At 37.1% G+C, this 19,247-nt stretch overlaps 1 pseudogene; it reads right to left on the bottom strand.

Moving 5' to 3' along the window:
• Nucleotides 1–16,560: 16,560 nt before the first annotated feature.
• LOC122801329 lies at nt 16,561–18,698 on the bottom strand (annotated as a pseudogene).
• Between the last annotated feature and the right edge of the window lie 549 nt (nt 18,699–19,247).

The raw sequence follows: 19,247 nt of genomic DNA, 5'->3' as shown, positions 1-19,247 counted from the left end.
TAATCAGTGATACAATGTGTGTCCTTCCTGCTACAAGTGCCACACCACACATGTTGAAAGAAAAAAAGTCTATTAAAGTACATATGTGAATGTAGTATGCCATCATGTTATGCCTGATATTTAGCCCTGAAGTGACCCTTGTTAAATGCATTAGTAATACCTGCATGACAGTACAGTAATATAAATTATACCCAGGTGAAGCACTAATGTATATTAGTAAGTGACCTGTTGGCAATTTTCATTTCACAAACACGAACTGTACACTGTCCTGAGACAAATCTTCCACTCATAGGCCAGTAACTCAATTGCACATATGTTGACAAAGCCAAACTTCCAGAGGCTATTCCTGTTACATTTTGACAATGAAAAACAAATGACAACAATTATCTCACAACATTGAGTAGTTAGTATTCTTTGTGCTAAGCAGAGCACTTCTCATACATCATTAAACTGGGCATGCTCATAAGGAAGTAAAAAGACTACAGTAACATCAACTACCCAACACGAAACCACAAGAATTTATCATAACACAGGTCCATTCATACTTTGTGAAGATTTTGCAGCACACATTAAGAAATGATGAATAAACCCTAATTTCCTGTAAGCCCTATCTTGTGAACAAAATAATAAAATGTTTATGTAAATGTTTACATTAAGTCATATAATATAGGTCATTATTTCTGGAACACTAATGCCTGTGAGCATGCACTAACATGCTCAACAGTTACACCTTGCCAGACTTGAATACATGGCTAAGGTCAGATCTTAGAGGGGTGCATCAACCATTGAAAAGACAGACAGAAGCACATCTCATGTGTCTTGAAGATCACACTTGAACAGGATAACATCCGTGTCCTATTGAGATGGTTATGGCTTCCCTAACATGGAGTCAGTCACCTGTATAAAATAGCTGCCCTCTTAGTGTGTCATATCTCCAATCTGTGGCTAATCCGTCCTGAGCATCATAATAGTCTGACAGGCAGACCTCACCATATTCAACCCCCTGCCCATACCTCTCAACTGTTCAGAATTTTAAAGAATGCCCAGATTCTTGCCTCATATATTTAGTCTGTTCCTCATAACATTTGTGTTTTTCTGGCAAATCACTTAGGATTGAAATCACTTAATTATTACATACATTCCAGTTTCAGACTTCATAGCCTTCAGCAAATGAATGCTTACCCAAATCCTGTTATTTTAGCAACTAAGCTTATAAGGGCAATATTTAAAATGTGCCCCTATTTTGGGGCCTTTCTCCCCCATTATTTTAGGCTTTGTGTAGAGATTTCTTGTCCTAAGAGGCTGAGAGGTATGTGCCCTGCTTATCATGCTCCACAATTTACAAAGCTTTATAGCAACTGCATCTACCACAGGAGGTAGCTATGGATGGTACCACAAAAAACAATATTCAAGGCATGAACGAAGAAAGGCTTTTGGTGTTCATTTATTTGATATATCCTTGTCTGATGGATCAAAAGGATGTAGCTATGTTACTATTCACCCAAGTGTGATTTAGCCATATTACTGTTAATTGTATAGGCCACTATTGTCAGTCCATACTGTTTTGCAAATATACATTCCCAGATTTAAACAAATGACTATATAGATAAATAAGCTGTAGAAGTCATAATTAACTGCATGTGTCACAGGATAGCTGCCACTGCACTGTCACAGAATGCATATTTGACTGGTATGAAATCCTCAATGTGTTGAAAGGTCTTTGCTAGAAATAAAAGGGATAGAAATAAATTGATGCAAAGTTGCATGTGTCATGTAACAGGCAGAACATATGAGGAAGTTAAAGATGATGGAAATGAAGTGCCTGACATGGGTGGTAGGATGCACGCTGCGGAAGAGCTGAAGAAATAAGGACATAAGCACAGTAGCCAAAGTAGCTCCAATTGCAGAAAAAATGAAAGAGAACAGATTATGGTGGTTCAGGCACATGTGCAGAAAAGCAGAAGACAATCTGGTGAAAAAGATTTGAGATGGACAGGAAGAAGGGAAGAGGAAATGAGGGCATGCAGTAAAGAAGTGGACGGATTGTGTGATAGATTTGTGACAGTCAGGCATGAGTATCACAGAAGACAGGAGTGATGCATAGAATCGAGAGACATGGTGACAGTTAACACAAATCCCCAATCCCATCTAGAAAATGGGAAAAAGGGGGAATGATTGTGTGTTTGTGATGTTGTATGTGTCATGGTACTGCACTTACATTATATTATCCTTTGTTGGAGTTTAACAGCTGCCTGTGTAAGTCCACAATCTGCTGCAATGTGCATTAACTGCACTTGTCACAGGTGACTTATTACCAACAACTGTGAAACAGAACACATCTGAAAGTAAGACATCATCTTGGTGCAAATCAGCTGTTTGCACTAAAAGTAATGGAGGAACCCTCTCCCATTCTAACTGTACACATCATAACTATGATGGGTGTAATTCATGCCTAGCAAAAGAGTTACATACAGTCATACTACTTAGTTACTATGAGTTCAAACAGCTACCTATCTAACTACACAAGTTAAAGGGTATTGTCTCGACTGCACACACCACAGAAATCTTACTACAAATGTGAGGTTGGGTCTATTTGAAGGCTTTACATCATCTTAGTGCTGTAAGGCATATGTGTACCTTTAAACAGATTGAAAGAGTGGTGTGATCTATCTCTTTGTCAGAAGGTCTTACATGATGGTAGGTATACGCAAGCACATGTGTTGCATAGTGCAGTCACCCGTTAATGTAGAAGCACATAAATGCACAATACTTAGATAATTCTGGATTCAAACTCATGCCCTACTAAGACCACAAGCTACAGAACATTGTAGCATTTCATGGTACAACAAGGGAAGACACTACAAGGAGCAGATCAATCATATTTCAACAAATTGGCTCATCAGTGTTTAACAAGGCAATTGTGCTAAAATGGACAGAAAATAGTGAAAGAGTCCTTTCTGGGCATACACTTGCACATCAGGTGTGTATGTGATGCCATTTCTACCTACAAGTACATTCAAATACACTGATACAATTGAGTTTATGAATTAATGCCTGGGTTCAGCTGACTACCTAACTAAGATCACAAGGTAGAGAGCATTGCATTGCTTACAAGTAGAGAACACTGAATTGTTTACAAGTAGAGGACATTGCATTTTTTACAAGTGTGAAAGTACACATTTGAAAGGATAACATTACCAATGGTTTGCTAAGGTGATGTGTGAAATAAACTATAGGACAGCCAACTCCCACTATAATTCAAGTCTGTCTGTAAAAACTTTCCTACTAAACAAAAGAGAACCACTCAGTCAATGTTGGATTCAAACCACCTACCTATCTAGTTACATAATGCAGAACACACAGTATTAATCACAAGTGCCACAGCACAGATCTTGTAATTGTGAGACAGAGCATATTTGAAAGGATGACCTCATCAGTGTAGCAGAACAATTGCTTGTGGTAAAAGGGGAAGAAATCGATGGCTGAGCCCCATTCCACTGCAAATGTGTCACTTGAGTGGAAGTGTATACATCAGGCATGTTGTTGAAGCCATATCTACCTGCTACTACACATATACAATCATGATGCTTCTACATTGTTGAATTCAAAATCTGATTACAACAGTGAGTGCACATTTGAAATAATGGCCTCATCAGTGTGCATCAGAACAAATGTTAGTGTTAAAAGTGTTTGAAACTGATGGAGGACCCTCTCCCAGTGAAAATGTTTCTCTTGAGTGTAGGTCTACATATCAGATCTGTTGAAGCCATACATACCTCACACTACAGACAGACATACACAAATTCAACACTGTTGAATTTGAATCCCCTAACTACATAATTACACAATCCAGAATACACAGTGTCAACTGCAAGACCTACAGGAGAAGTCTGATTATAACAGTGACATACTGCACATTTGAAAGGATGACCTCATCAGTGTGTTGCAGAGAAGGTGTTTTCCTAAAACTGCAAGAAATTGATGGGGGAGTCCTCTCTTTGTTTAAATGTTAGTCTTGAGCAAAGTGTCCACATCAGATACATGGGTGAAGACAGTCCTACCTAGCACTATAGATACACACACACACACACACACACACACACACACACACACACACACACACTAGTCAGTCACTGCAATATTTGAACACCTACCTATCTAAATACACAGCTTAGACCTAACTGTATCGACCGTATGTGCCACAGAAGTCTGGCTTTAAATGTGAGCTATTGCACATTTGTAAGGATTACCACATCAGTGTGTTGTACAGAAGCTAGGGTGCCTTCAAGGTTTGGGTGGAATGTGTCTTGACATGCAGAATTAGTAGCAATGAACTAACTACCACTAATTAGATACTGCTCAGATAACTTATCTATCATGTCATTTATTTATTTATTTGACATTTGTTGACCAGGTTGTTCCAGCTGGGATAGAGCCCTTTTTCAGTGGAGACCCGGGGAGAAAAGCTCCACAGTTAATACATAAAATTGAGATGACATAGTACATAGCTAATTCTACAAAATCTCCAATAGTGATATACAAAAAGCAGGTTTAACAGGAATAGCAATTAGACTTTACATATAAGCAAGCACTATAGGTACAGTGCAGAGTAAAAAATCGTACAGATAAAATTTGCATTTAAGTCAAGGCAAAGTAAAGTGGAGACAGTGCAGTGTAGAGTAAATAAACATGTACATTGCAGTAGGGTGAGTGACATGTAGCTGTCTTACAATACAGAGTGGTGATGACAACCACACTTGTGAAATAGTAAATTCATAAGCAAGCATTTGTGAGTGTTCAGCTTAGGATGATACTTTATTTTAACCCCTTTACTGAATTATCACTTGTGACATAGGCGAATTTACATTTATGTAAAAGTAATCAAACTGTATTAACAAATTAAAATTAACAAAACAAATTGTAATAATTTGCTGTGTCATTATTGAAAAGCACCTTATACTTGGACAGTGTGCAGTGCAAATTACAAACAGATAGGTCAGATATATGTAAGTGCACTACTTAGTAGCACTCAGCAAGTATGTCTATAAAGCTCCTAAACCATTATACATTATTTGCAACTATAACAAGTTGGAATGCAGACATATAAGTATATAATGACATCTTCAGGGAGCATCATTTATTGAGTACAACAGTCAATTACAACATACAGAAGTAATCCAAGTCACTCACATAGCTTTCTTTTTGTCAAGATCACTCCCTGAAGAGCACTGCTAACAAGCTTGTTTGCATGTTTGATTACAAAGTAAGTGCACATGCAATCATATTTGAGGTTTTCAACATAGGACAGGAATTAATGTTAGTTTATAATGCTCCATGCCAACCTTTGTGCAAATATGGAGTGTAGACATACAAACAGTTCTGATTCTGATCCAATTCAGAACAGATGTGTGTTATATTAATATTTTGTGTGTTATGATTTACCCATTTGTCATGATAATTGCAGAAAAGTACTCATCTTATGGATAATACACTATCTGACAGCATACATGTAAGTGTCATAATTAAAAAAAAAATCAGAAAATGCATGGAAATGTACATCAGTTCATCCTATCACTTCATCTATGTATAGCAACAATATTTTTAAGATATACTTAGAAAACTATGCTTGTTAATCCATAAAGCTTTGATTGCTCCAAATGTCCTGCACTTATTTCTGGGAAGGTATGAGATTTTTGGGCAGACTACAAAAGACATAAGCAGCATGTTAATGCTAGTGGAGCCCTGGATGTATGCACGACCCCATTGGTCAACAATTAACAAGAAATTATAATGTTCAATAACTGTAGTTCTGATGCTGGATTTAGATACCTGAAGATCTGTATGGACAGTCTACAGACATGATCAATATCAGATCACACAACTAATGAAGGCAAACATCAGGTGCCAAAGCACACACATTTGAAGGGATGTTGGAAACACTATGAAGCAAGGAAGTTTGTGTGCAACATACTTCATAACAGTAGTTACAACTGCAACATCTCATATGGTGCACATTCACCACTGCAGCCTGTTCAACATATGATAATAAATGTGTCCTCATAGTGCTGTCAGTCTGTCTTTCCAGAGCACAGCAAGATATATACAGTAGTGCGATGAGCAGCAGACTGATGTGGCCGAAGGCAAAAACTCACCAGTTTTTGAAAGTTTTTACCATAAAACGTGAACTGCATTTGCCGTCAGTTACAATTGCTGCTCAGTGCCAGGTAAAGAGCAAATGCTGAAGACAAAGAGTGATGAGACAGAAGGGAGGGAGATGGGAAACAGGGATAGAGAAATAGAAAGAGTTTTATTTACATTTCTGGCCATCTTTTTGGTTTGTTACTCTTAGGTATGTCTTCATAACAATGAAGCCATTAGGGGTAGGAGAATAGAAAAATGATAAAGACATAAGCAGGATAACAGCTTATATATCCAACAATTACATACACAATATTAATAGAAAAAAGCTTTAAATGGTCGTTTGACATATTTTTGGATTCACACCCTTGATAATATGCAAAAAGCAGTCTACAGACCTGAGGACTATATCAGCACACCACACAGGAACTCCTACTTCACAAACTTAAAATCATACGTTTGAAGGGCAGTGACAACAGATTAAACCAAGGGACAATGTAGACATCAAGCTTCATTCCATTAGATATGCATTACATCCAGCAGACTAACAAACATCTAAGAGTAACTGTCTCGCAATATTGCTATTGGTCTGTATTGCTATAGTGCAATGGGACTAAGCACATTTGCATGAAGATAACCATACTAGTGCAGGTGAAGGTAAAATCCACTTTTTGCCATAGGATGGGAAATACCATTTACCATCACTCAGTACTGGTTAATGATGCCATGCATGCAAAGTCTGAGGACAAATATTGAAGACTTTTTTAATGGGCCATCTCTAGCCATGTGTATTGCACATGATTCTCTTTTTTTGACCAGATGAAATGTGTGAAAAAAAGTCAATAGTACAGTGGTGAAGATTGTGGGGGGAGGGGCAAGCAAAGGGTAGGACACAGAAAGAAGATTAAAGGAATCTACATAATGGTGATGGGAGATCACAACAACTATTCACCTCTTCACAATATAAATGTATACATGTATTAAGAATTTGAGGAATTTGGATAGTCACCACATTGGGGCTGGGTGACAACAACTGAATGCTGTTGTTTAGCCAATTGGACCAAATTGAGTGTCTCATGCAGACACGTAGGCAGAGGGGAGAGCTATGTATGGGGCATTATTTTTTGTGAGACAGGTATCCATTTTTTATTTTTTTATTTTTTGAGATAGGACTGTTAATAGGATTAGGTAAGCTGTGTAGGTTAGGTAGCAGGAGAAGAGATACAGAAAATACAAGACAGACAGGGATGGTGATGGAAAAAAGGTTGGAGACACCATGCTTAGGGATAGGTAGGGGACATCGGAGGTGCATCTGCATACAGCATGAGCACAGAGAGAATCTATTCCTCACCCTCTGAACTGACAGGACTGTCATATATCACAGAACCCTGGGTCACTGCTGGATGGTACATTCAACTTTCAATTCAGTGCAGGACCTCTTCTACTCTGAAGATTTGAGGACCAAGGCATCTCTCTATGATGCCTTCTACCAGCCCTGTCAGCTCCTGATGGGCAACAAAATCATTACCATCCGTTGTATTACTACCAGAGGATACCACTGCACTAGTGACTGGGATAGAGCTATTTGCACAGGTGGAACAGGTAGTGCAGGAGTTGTGGAGGCAATGCTGACAGCTTGTGACCCACATGTACTGGTGTATGTGCTGCTTGTGGTGATGTCACTGCAGCCACCTTTGGAGATATGGTGGGGATGATCTCCAGTGGTCAGTTTAGCTCCCTAAATAATATGAAAACAGGTGATTATGGCATAGCTGTATGTGCATGCCAAGTTAAATATATCCAGTTACAAAAATAGAATGTTTAATATTATTAAATATTTACATAAATAAATTTGAGATATTATCCAGTAATAAAAGCTAGCTGCGGTTGCTGAAACTGAACCACAACACAGTTAAGTTGATTTGCTCATTGCCTAATGCAATGATCAAGAGCTATTGGAGAAGACATGTATGCATGACATAAAGGTTAGGTATGTCTACTCAGTTGTGTGTGTGTCCCAAGCTCATATGTACAGATGTCATGCAATTTGATAAGATTAGCTAAATTACAGATGTACCAAGGATCTTTCTTTGATTCATACCTGAACGATACTTATCCCATGCCTTTCTGAGGCATGCCAATTATTCCAGATGTGCCTTCTGGTTCCTATCAATGTCCTCAGTAGCTGTACAGAACAAGATACAGAAAAATAAGAAGCATGATGAATAACTCTATTGCCTGGTCAGTGCATGGTATGGTATTGGCTGCTGTTGTGCCACTATACTTACAAAACTCAGTGGTGTTTGCAGCTTTAAATTCTGTCTCCCATCAATCAAGGAGGTCATGCTTGCACTCTTTGTGTTACTATAATGGTGATTAAAATATTCATCATTGTGTGGAATGCAAGTTGCACTGGAGACAGCCATGGTTTTGTACTAAAGAACCAGTATAGTTCTCCTACAGAAGCCTACAGCTGTAGCACTTTATAAGGAGTGCCACAAAGATTCCAGCCTCCTCTTCCTACCATCTTTGGGCTCTAACTAGATTACCATCCTAGCCTTCACCTGCTATGTCCTCTGAACTATATCTACAAATATGGCAGTGAACTGGGGCTCAATTCACATCCCATGTATACCATCCTGTAGGCAATGATGGCCAACCTTGCCAGCTACATTTGTGCAGTTGAAAGCACAAAAAAGGCCTGCCAGAGAAAATGGGTGCAATTCCTTTAAAATACACTGGAGATGGGAAATATGGCAGTGAGACTTGGCCATGTGTGATGCCCACTGTATTAACACATATTCCACTGTGAAATTCTCAAATGATTTTGGATAATGATATCTGAATTATATTTCAAAGGATATATTATAAAATCTAAACATGCTTTCTGTTATAGTGGATGGCAATCATACACACAGTCTTTTGACATAGTGAGATGACATGACATCTACCCTATGATGGTAGTAATAATTAGGGGTAAAATGGTATGAATTAGGCCATAGAATATACAAGCATTGAATAATACTACCTGGGAATTAAACCCAAGGCAATAAAAGAAGACCAAAATGCTAAATCTTCCTTATTAACTGTTAATACCACAGGAAAATTAAGATTTCAAACTTGTAAGTTGAGGTGTAACAATTTCGCCATCAATAGAGATCTAATTATGACATGCCTGCATGTCTGTGACTTTAACATGTTATGTTACTGGAGTTATATGTAAAAGGTGGTATTTGTTTATTTTAATCAGTTTCATTTGCATTAAGTTGATAACTTGAGTAAAACATAATGGGGTAGGTGTCATGTATACTTTACATGACATATTGTCCTACCCAGGTAATGATTATGTGTGATGATTCATACTTCCAAAAACTATTGCACAGAGTATGCATATACAAGTGTAGTTTAAATTAACAATCAACATTATAACATAATTTGCACAGATTATAGTTGACTTATTTAGCGATCATTACACTGAGTTGTGCTATAATTTCATTTTCTTAACAGTTTTTAGAATCCTTCTGATCCCCTTATTAAAACTGTCTGTTAACTGGATTCTAGCCCTGCATTACCTCTGCTGTTTCTCTAAACTTACTGCATTAACACCTTGAGCCAAAGAGAAAGATAATCAGCAGCTGCATTTTCTTCACTCAGTGCTGTCTAGAATGTTGACACAAGCATTTCCAGATGTGACCTGCTGCACACTGATAGTGACCACTGACAGTTAACAATATGCAATGCCAAATGGCGGCCAAATGCAGAAGCAGAAAAGTAAGTAAAAATTACAAACAAATCCAAATAAAGGGTATGCCTAGCAAATGAACCCAAGACATATCATCATGGCACATTTAACATTTTAGCAATATTTGCCACGTGATAACTTGCATTTCTGTTACACATGATTAGGCCTTAAGGTAATTACAATTCTTGAGAAGGGGGCACCACAGAAGATTACATAAGCTCATTTTGACACACTATATACAAATAAGAGTTACATCTTTTTAATAGAAATGTGTTACTGTTGTGATTACTGCTTCTGAGACTTGGATTATTAATCAATATTCTAAATATTTCAACATTCATGACATTACTGATTTTATTTACTCATGCTTTAATAAATGACATATTTTTACATCATGCATATGAAATTTTGTTATTACTGCTAAGAATAGTTTAGTTTCCAAAAACAAAGTATTTGGGGAAACTGTGAATACTACATTCAAATTATCAAAAACTGTAATGAAATCCCACATTATTGTTGCTGTTACACATAAGTTAGTGCATGAAGATATTGAGCCACAGTGAAAACTATATAATAACTGCCTTTTTGCCAGTGTTGTTAGCATTCACATAAGAAACTGTTATTTCAATTAAATATGATCATTGTTATGCTTAATCCAAATTCATAAATAATATAGGTAACATATTTATTACTCATTACGCAGAGATGGGATGTCCAATTCATAATGAAAAGTGTATGACAAATCTCATTCCAAACCCCTCAGAAAAACTATCTATAGTCTGGATTTGAGCCCCACATTACCTCTGACATTTTTTCAGACTTAATGCATTCACACCTTGAGCCGGATTGGACTGTAATTGACAGGTGCATTTTCTCCACTCAGTATTGTCCAGAGTCCTGATAGATGTGCACCAGCACCAGTTTTTCATGGGATTCCAAATTAAATTTATGCATTTTTGTTTTAGGAGGTAAACCATCATTCACTGCTAGTGACAGCTGACAGTCACCAAGGCGCCAAGCCAAGCTCTGTACAAAGAATAAAGTAAAAAAAAGGGAGAAAAAGGAAAATGGGTTTGTGTGATAATTTCACAACTCTATGATCTTATACCATAAAATATTGACATACAGTTAACCTAAGAAATCATGTCACATTAATGACAAATGGATGCAACTGAAGAATGTGTCCTTGTTCTTTTGTGAACAGTAACTGTCTTTTGATACATTTGTAAAGCGATGGCATTATGCTTTGCATGTATTTAGATATGTGTTGTTTTGTATGTTTCTTTTTCATGCACTTCACATAACTTACTCACACTTTGTACTCACAGGCACATTTACCTCTTAAGCATATATTCACAACTGTGTTATAATGTTTTATCTCCTAAGTCAAACTAATCTCATATTTCTTTTGTAAGCATACTCTCCCTGACATACCTTGTGAAAGTGTACATCAAAGTGGCAGGAGTGTTAAATACCAAATTATTCCTGCATTACAACTAATGAGTCACACTTGAAAGCCTTTAGCAAGCTCCACTTCTCTATACTCATTCTTGTACTGTAAGGTCAATTGCACAACAACATGTAGGTCTTCATACCTCATTTACCTGCTCAGCACTTTGGGCAGATTGTGTGACTGATAAATGATTATCAGCTTACACCTCATTTTTATATTCACGGTGTCCAGGGAGGTTAATCTGCACTGTATAAGCACAGCCAGTTATACGCCACTTGTATTGTGGTAGGCGATACTGCTTGGATTCAACATCTTCAGATACTGTTGCTTGACAGCTGCAAATACGTTTCTTTTTTGGGCTTTCATACAAATCCTGTAAAAGTGTGTGAAGTTTCTTTACAATTAATATTTAAACAGTTGTGATGGCGTATGTTTCAGATAGCATTGAGTGATGTCTGCTGTTTGTCCGTTTGTGTTGGTATAGAGGGTATAGTAGATGTTATATAAAGTATCCTCATCTGAAGTAACATGTCTTTATAGCAACATTTATCTGAAGATGTGTCCATTTAAGAACATTTTTACTTCAGTAGTAGAAATGTGAAGGTTACATTTTAGATCAAAAAGTGGGTTAAGCCTATTGTATATGTCTGTATGTCTGACATTAACAAAGCTTATCCTGAATGCTAACAATTTCATTCCATATACTCAATTCATTGTTAAAGCTGCTATCTATTCCAGAGTTAAACGTTAAACATTTTTTCAGCCTTGCTAAGGTTGTCATTGTCTTGGGTTTTTTTTTGGGGGGGGGGTGGGTTACTAATTATGTACTATATGTGTGTATTGATATATATATATATATATATATATATATATATATATATATATATATATATATATATATATATATATATATATATATATATATATATCAGTTAGTTATTTTCTGTTAAGGATTCCTGAATAGCTGCATATTTGTTTTGTTGTAAGTCACTTTGCTACTACTTTTTTTGAAACATATATTTGTTTTTTTTTTAACTTTCATACAGAGATATGGCTAAAAGAAATCTGGGCTATATAAACCTGCAGGTCCTCTGTCAGCATGGATCACATAATTTACAGAAAATTGTACGTAATAAATCCTTCCTTTACAATTTATGATGGCAGGTAGTCAATGATGTCAGTGCTGTGGGTGGCCTTGGCCATGAGTACACGCACGTCAGATATGGGGTTAATGACACCATCACTAAGGCTAAAAAAAGAGCCAGTTCTATAGCATGGAAATGGAGGGCTACTGGTGTTGGTCCTTCTACTGAACCGCCACTCACTGAGATGAAGTTACTGTGCAATGTAAGGGATGTAGGCAGCTCATCAGTGGTTCCCAGTGCAGTGCTGGATATAGTTGTAGAGGTGGGGAGCAACCAAAGGATGTCTACTGTTGAAGATACAGGTATGCCATCAAATATCGTATATGGCTCGCTTCACTTCCCTACTTCCCACCCACCCCCTATTTCACTAGATTTACACTTCCTTAGCCACTCCCCTTTGACTCAAAAGCCAATTTCCAACAACGTCCTCCTTCACACACCCTCCATACCACTTAAACCTTGCTGTTCATCTCTTCCTGTTCTCCTTCCTAATGTCTCCCTTTCTCACTCACTTATCCCTCCTCCTACCCCTGCCAGTAACATTGCTCTTTCTCATGTCACATCATTATACCTACATCCATTCTCACCTAGCACAAATGACTATACTCCCATTGCACCCTCCCCACAGTCTTCTTATTCCACCATTAGCCCTAGTTTATATCTCCCCATTCAACAATATACATCCTATCTACTAACCATTCCTTACTTTACACACTTAACTCTCTTAACTCCCTCACCCACTATGTCACCACCAAACTATCTCAGTCTGTATTCCAACTTTCCCAAATCCTTTTCTCCCTCATCTGTTCTGGAGACATTCATCCAAATCCGATGCCCCTCAATACCTCCCCCTTCTCATTTGCTTCCTCCCCTAAAAGCCCCAAATCTCTTCACATTTCTACACTAAACTTCCAAAATATCTGCAATAAAACTGCAGAACTGCAAGCCAGGCTCACATACAGTAAAATCAATATGCTAGCTGCTTCAGAAACCTGGTTAAAACCTTCTATTCAGGACTCTGAATTCCTCCCACCCAACTATAGCACAATTAGAGCAGATAGACCAAACAAAAAAGGAGGTGGCATTGCCAACATCTACCCCAATACCTTCAACATTTCTCCTTTTAAAGAACCTGTCACTCAGTTCCAAAATATTGACATCTTGATTTCCTTTCTGGAAATCAACCTCTCTAAAAAACTTTGTATTATTGTTCTATATATTTCCCCTGGAAATAACATAACAGTTTTAGAAAACATCCTTTCCTGGATTCCCTACAACATAAAAAATGAAACAATTATTCTTGGTGACATGAATATTGATTGGGCCACCATTTCCTGCAAACAATCACAAACCAGTATAAATCTGTTTCACTTCAACCAACTTACCTCCACCACTACTAGGTACAATAAAAGAGCTAATGAAGGATCCATCTTAGATTGGATCTTAGTCTCAGACCCGTCTAAATACATAGATTCAAGCACCATGCCCAATTCTATTAGAGACCATCTCTTGGCCTATCCTGTCCATTCTTACTCCTCCATCTCTAAAGTCCATAATACTAATCATGTCTAGAACCTTTCAAAATTTAGCCCTCTCACTTTTAATGACATATTATCAAGCCTTAATTGGAACTGTCTCAAAACTCTCCCATTAGATGACGCTCTACTTCACTTCAATAACAACTTCCTTAATATACTGGATAATCTAGCTCCCACTAGAACCAAAAGAATGAAAAGTAACAATGCCCCCTGGCTAACAAAATCTGCTAAACAAATTATGACTTCTAGAGATAAAGCATGGAAAATCTGGCTTAAAACTAAAATTTCTTCCAACCTCATTCATTATAAACAGCTCCAAAACCAAGCTAAAAAACTCATTACTGAAGACAAACAGCAGTATTACCATAATCAGCAAATATATAGAAAAAATAACCCCAAAATGTTCTGGTCTGCCATCAATAATCTTTTAACCCCTGGCACCAGATCCAGTCCCTGCCCATACCCTGACATGCCTCCTGAACAAATAGCCAATACCTTTAATACCTTCTTTATTGATACCGTTGTCAATATTACTGCTACCTTTTCCTTACCTCTTCCTCATAATTCTATTCCTATGAACTCCTCCCTTTATCCTCCCCCACAACATTCTAAGCATAAAAATGCTCACATTACCCCACATTCTGAGGATCATACAACCTTAAGCATTAACACCCCTCCATCAAATTGCCCTCAACAGCCCTCCTACCCAGAATTTAACTGCTTTCCCATCCCTAACTCACTTATTAACAACTCCTTTGAAAATTAAAACCTTGCTCTAACTCAGCCGATAAAAGTCCAGCTAAATTTCTTAAAATCGCGGCTGATGCAGTGGCTTACCCCATCAGCATTCTGATTAACAGATCAATCCAGGAATTCTATGGCCCAAGTCTTTGGAAAAACAACAATCATTATTCCTGTTCATAAAGGTGGTCCCTCAGCTGATATTTCCAACTTTTGACCAATTGCTATACTTTATCCTATCTCTAAAATTCTTGAAAAATGTGTACAAAAACAACTATTAGGCTATCTCCTGAAAAACAACATCCTCTCCCCAACACAACATGGGTCCCACCCAGGGCATAGTACCTCCACTGCTCTAATCTCCTTTATAGACACAGTTAACAAAGCTAGAAACTTAGGATACATTGTGTCTGTCCTCTTTTTAGATCTATCTAAAGCATTTGATACAATCTCTAATTCGATCCTCCTCTCTCAACTCAACAATATAGGACTTTCTCCCCAGTCTCTTAGCTGGTTCAAAGGCTCTCTTTCCAACAGAGAGCATGCAATTAAATGGCAAATTTCCATTTCCCTTTTTCTTTGTAACCCTATACGCATCACTCAAGGCTCAATATTAGGCCCCCTTTTTCACTATCTTTATTAACAAGCTACATCCAAGCCATCTTGCAAGGCTCCTTTGTCAAGTATGCAGACAACTCTACTGTAGTCTGTTCTGTATCCACCTTACATACACTTCATCAAAACACTCAAGAAACTTTTTCCACTATGTAAACATGGCTTCATAATAATCACCTTTCTTTAAATCCAAAAAAAAAAAAAAACAAACATGATTTTTGCACCCAAGAGCAATCCCCTATAAACAAAGCTGAAGTCAACATATTATCTCTTAATTCCACAAAAATCGATCTGGTTACCCACAGTAAACTGTCAGGAGTAATAATTGATGAAAACCTAAAATTTGATGTGCATATCTAAAACAATATTAGTAAGACCCATAAAAAGTTAGGGTTACTCTATAGACATAAGTTCCTTTCCCTCCATACTAAACAAATGGTAGCAACATTGTACTTCTTTCCATCTCTAACTTATGGTGCACCCTTACTTATCAACTTACAGTGTTCCTTGCAATCTAAATTAGAAACTTGCTATAATATGATAGCTAAATTCACTACAAACAGCTGCCATAACAGCCACCACTGCAATGCCCTAAAAATGCTCTGGCTAGAACTCCCCCACTACCTATTACTCTTCCAGCTTTCAACTGCTCATAAACTTATCTATAAACCACAATACTGCCCTGCACTCATCTCTCTTCTCACCCCTTATAACCCCTTGAGACAAAAAAAAGAGCCCAGGAGATTAAAATTCTTTAGAACTTCTATTCTATCATCTTCAGGCTCAAAATCTTCATTGTCATTTTCCATGTTCATAATCTTTGTCTAGTTTATGTTCAGTTATAATCCCATATTATGACTTTTGGCTTTATTTTCTAAATAGATACAACATGTCTTCTTTTCTGCTGGTGATGAGCATTGTGTTATCTGCATAGTGCAGATTGTTTATATTTCTGCTGCCAACTGTAAAACCAACACTCTCTTCTAAATTTGCTTTTCTGAAGATGGTTTCATCATAAAGGTTGAACAGGTATGGTGACAAGATGCATCCTTACCTGACACTGCATTTTATTGGAAAACAATCAATGTTGCCATATTCAGTTCTCACTGCAACTTCTTGATTTTCATAAAGGCTCTTTATCAGCTGAGCTATGTGTTTGGGTATCCCCATGTGTGCTAGAGTTGTCCATCATTTATCATGATCCACACAGTCAAAAGCTTTGCTGTAGCTGATGAAGCAAACGTATACAGGCTTTTGATATTCTTTGCTTTTCTCCAATATCCCTCTAACATTGGCAATAATGTCTCTTGTTCCTTGATCATTTTTGAAACCAGACTGAACTTCAGGTAATTCTTGTTCAACGTATAATTGTAGCCTTCTTTGTATTATTTTCAGCAGTATTTTGCTGGCATGTGGAATGAATGCAATCATTCTGTTACAATTCTTAGCATCACCATTCTTAATTATAGGTATGAACAATAATCTTCTCCAGTCAGTTGTTGAAATATTTCACTTCCAGATCTGTTGACACAGTCGAGTGAGGGCTATGATAGCACTTTCTGAGCCTTTGACTAATTCAATTGAAATACTATCAGTGCCAGGTGACTTGCTTGATAAAGCTTTAATTGCTGCTATGGCTTCTTCTTTTAAAATATGTGGTTCTTCCTCAATGTCAATTTCCAGTTCAATTTCCACAATGTTATCCAGAATGCTATTTTTTTTTATAAATTTTCCATATATTCTTTCCATCTCTTTTTAATGCTTTTTGGATCATTCAGTATCATTCCACTGGCGTCTTTAAGCATCCCCAACTGAGGTTGGAATTTCTGCTGCAAATCTCTTAATATCCTGATAAGCTAGTCTGTTTTTTTCTGTTTACATGCTCCAATTCAAATTACTGACAGATATCCTTGAAATATCAGTCCTTGTCTTTCCCAGTTCAATGATGAAACTCAATTCATTTGTGATACTTTTTCTGTATCACCAGAACATGTTACTTGTCTTCTTTCATCTGCCACTTTTCTAGTTTCTTCCAAGAACCAAGGTGATTGTTTTGCTTTCTTTTTCTTCTGGAGTGTTATTTCAACTTTGTCACTAATTATGGTTTTAATGTCATTCCATAACTCTTCAGGCTCTCTATGTTCTGAATCAAGAATGGCAGATCTGTTGTTTAATTTAATCCAATAGCCTTGTGGAATATTTTCAATGTCAGATTTTGGAAGGTTTCTAATGATCTTCTTCTTGTGAAGCTTTACCTTGATCTTGTATGTCAAAAGCTCATGGCTACTTTTGCAACAACTCTTAGTTTAGTCCTTGCCATCAACACTGCAGATTTCCATCTCTGTCCTATGCAGATGTAATCAATTTCATTTCAATACATGCCATTTGGAGAAGTCATTTGTACTGGTGATATATATGGTGTTGAAAATACATATTCATGATTGACAGGTGATTGGTTTTGCAAAACTATACTATGTTATCTCTGTCTTCATTTCTTTCTCCTTTGCCATGCATTCCAACCACTGCATCCTCAGGTGTGCTTCCTACTTTTGCATTGAAGTCCCCCTAATGACCAGTAGATCTTGTTTCGGTATTTGATCTATTTCATTTTGAAGTTGTTCATAGAACAATGCTACATCCGCATCTTCTGTGTCTGTCATTGCAGCATATACTTGGATCAAGGTGACACTGATCGGCTTTCCCTGTAGATAGATTGACATGACTCTATCACTGATAACATTATACATTAGTACTGTCTTTTAAAGCTTAATGTTGAGAATGAATGCCACAGTGTTTTTCCTGTATGTTTAATGACTAGAGTAGCAGATCCAGTACTCATTTGAATGAAAGTGACCCTGTCCTGTCCATTTGAGTTCACTAATCCCTAACAAATTTATTTTTACTTTTTCCATCTGATCTTTAACAAGTTCTAATCTTCCTCGGTTCATACATTATACATTCCATTTTCTTATGTTAAGAATATCTTTCCAACTTCTGATCTCTCTTTTCTGTCCATCAACATCACTATCGGGATGACGTGATGGCTTAGATCTGTCAGCTTCACAAACACTGGGCATACTCTGGGTGACCATCAGCTCTTCCCTAGTAGTCTGGTAAGTGCCTTCTGACCTAGGGAACCATCTTCCAGCACTATATGTTACGCCTTTTTGTTGTCTCATCATCATCAAGTTTTCTTGGCAGAATAGAGAAGTAGATTGCCGAGCCTTGTTTTTGTGGAACATAAATTCAATGTTTTGCATTTGCCATTTCAAACGTGGTCTTCTTCCTCCAACACTGTCCGTCTGCTGCGCAAATGGATGGTACATGGTTAGTCTGGCAACTCCACTTAAACCTGTCCATCTTGGGAGACCTTGCTTAAAGTAAAACTATCAATGGCTTCATAGATGCACACAGGCAATAGTGGTGTGGCAAGACCATGTACCATGTCCATTAACAAATACAAAATAATAAATAAATGAATATATACATGTATACCGGCAGCCACTGTAAAACATGAAACAAACTAGAAACCCAGAAGAAAATGAGCCCCTCCTGGAAACCACAACCATGTGCAGTCAAAAAAAATGTTAATCAATAAATAATAATTATAATAATAATATTAATAATAATAATACATAATCAGCCAAAAATTATTTATTTCTCATCTTACCATGAATCTCCACATGAGAAGGCCCACTGAATAGAAAAATGTAATGAGTTCTTGTGCTATTCGATGAGAAGACAATATTACAAAGTACAAAACAATCTATAAAATCATTATAAATAAATAATTAAAATAAATGGAGGAATGGACATAAATACATGCCACATAAAGGTATGAGAACACCACAAGTAGAAAAAAAGAATGCATGACA

Source organism: Protopterus annectens, chromosome 4.part1 (assembly GCF_019279795.1).
Source record: "Protopterus annectens isolate FY-2018-M chromosome 4.part1, PAN1.0, whole genome shotgun sequence".
NCBI classification, from domain to species: domain Eukaryota; kingdom Metazoa; phylum Chordata; order Ceratodontiformes; family Protopteridae; genus Protopterus; species Protopterus annectens.
Note: the sequence above shows the minus strand (reverse complement) of the source record. Positions and strands in the feature narration are given on the sequence as shown.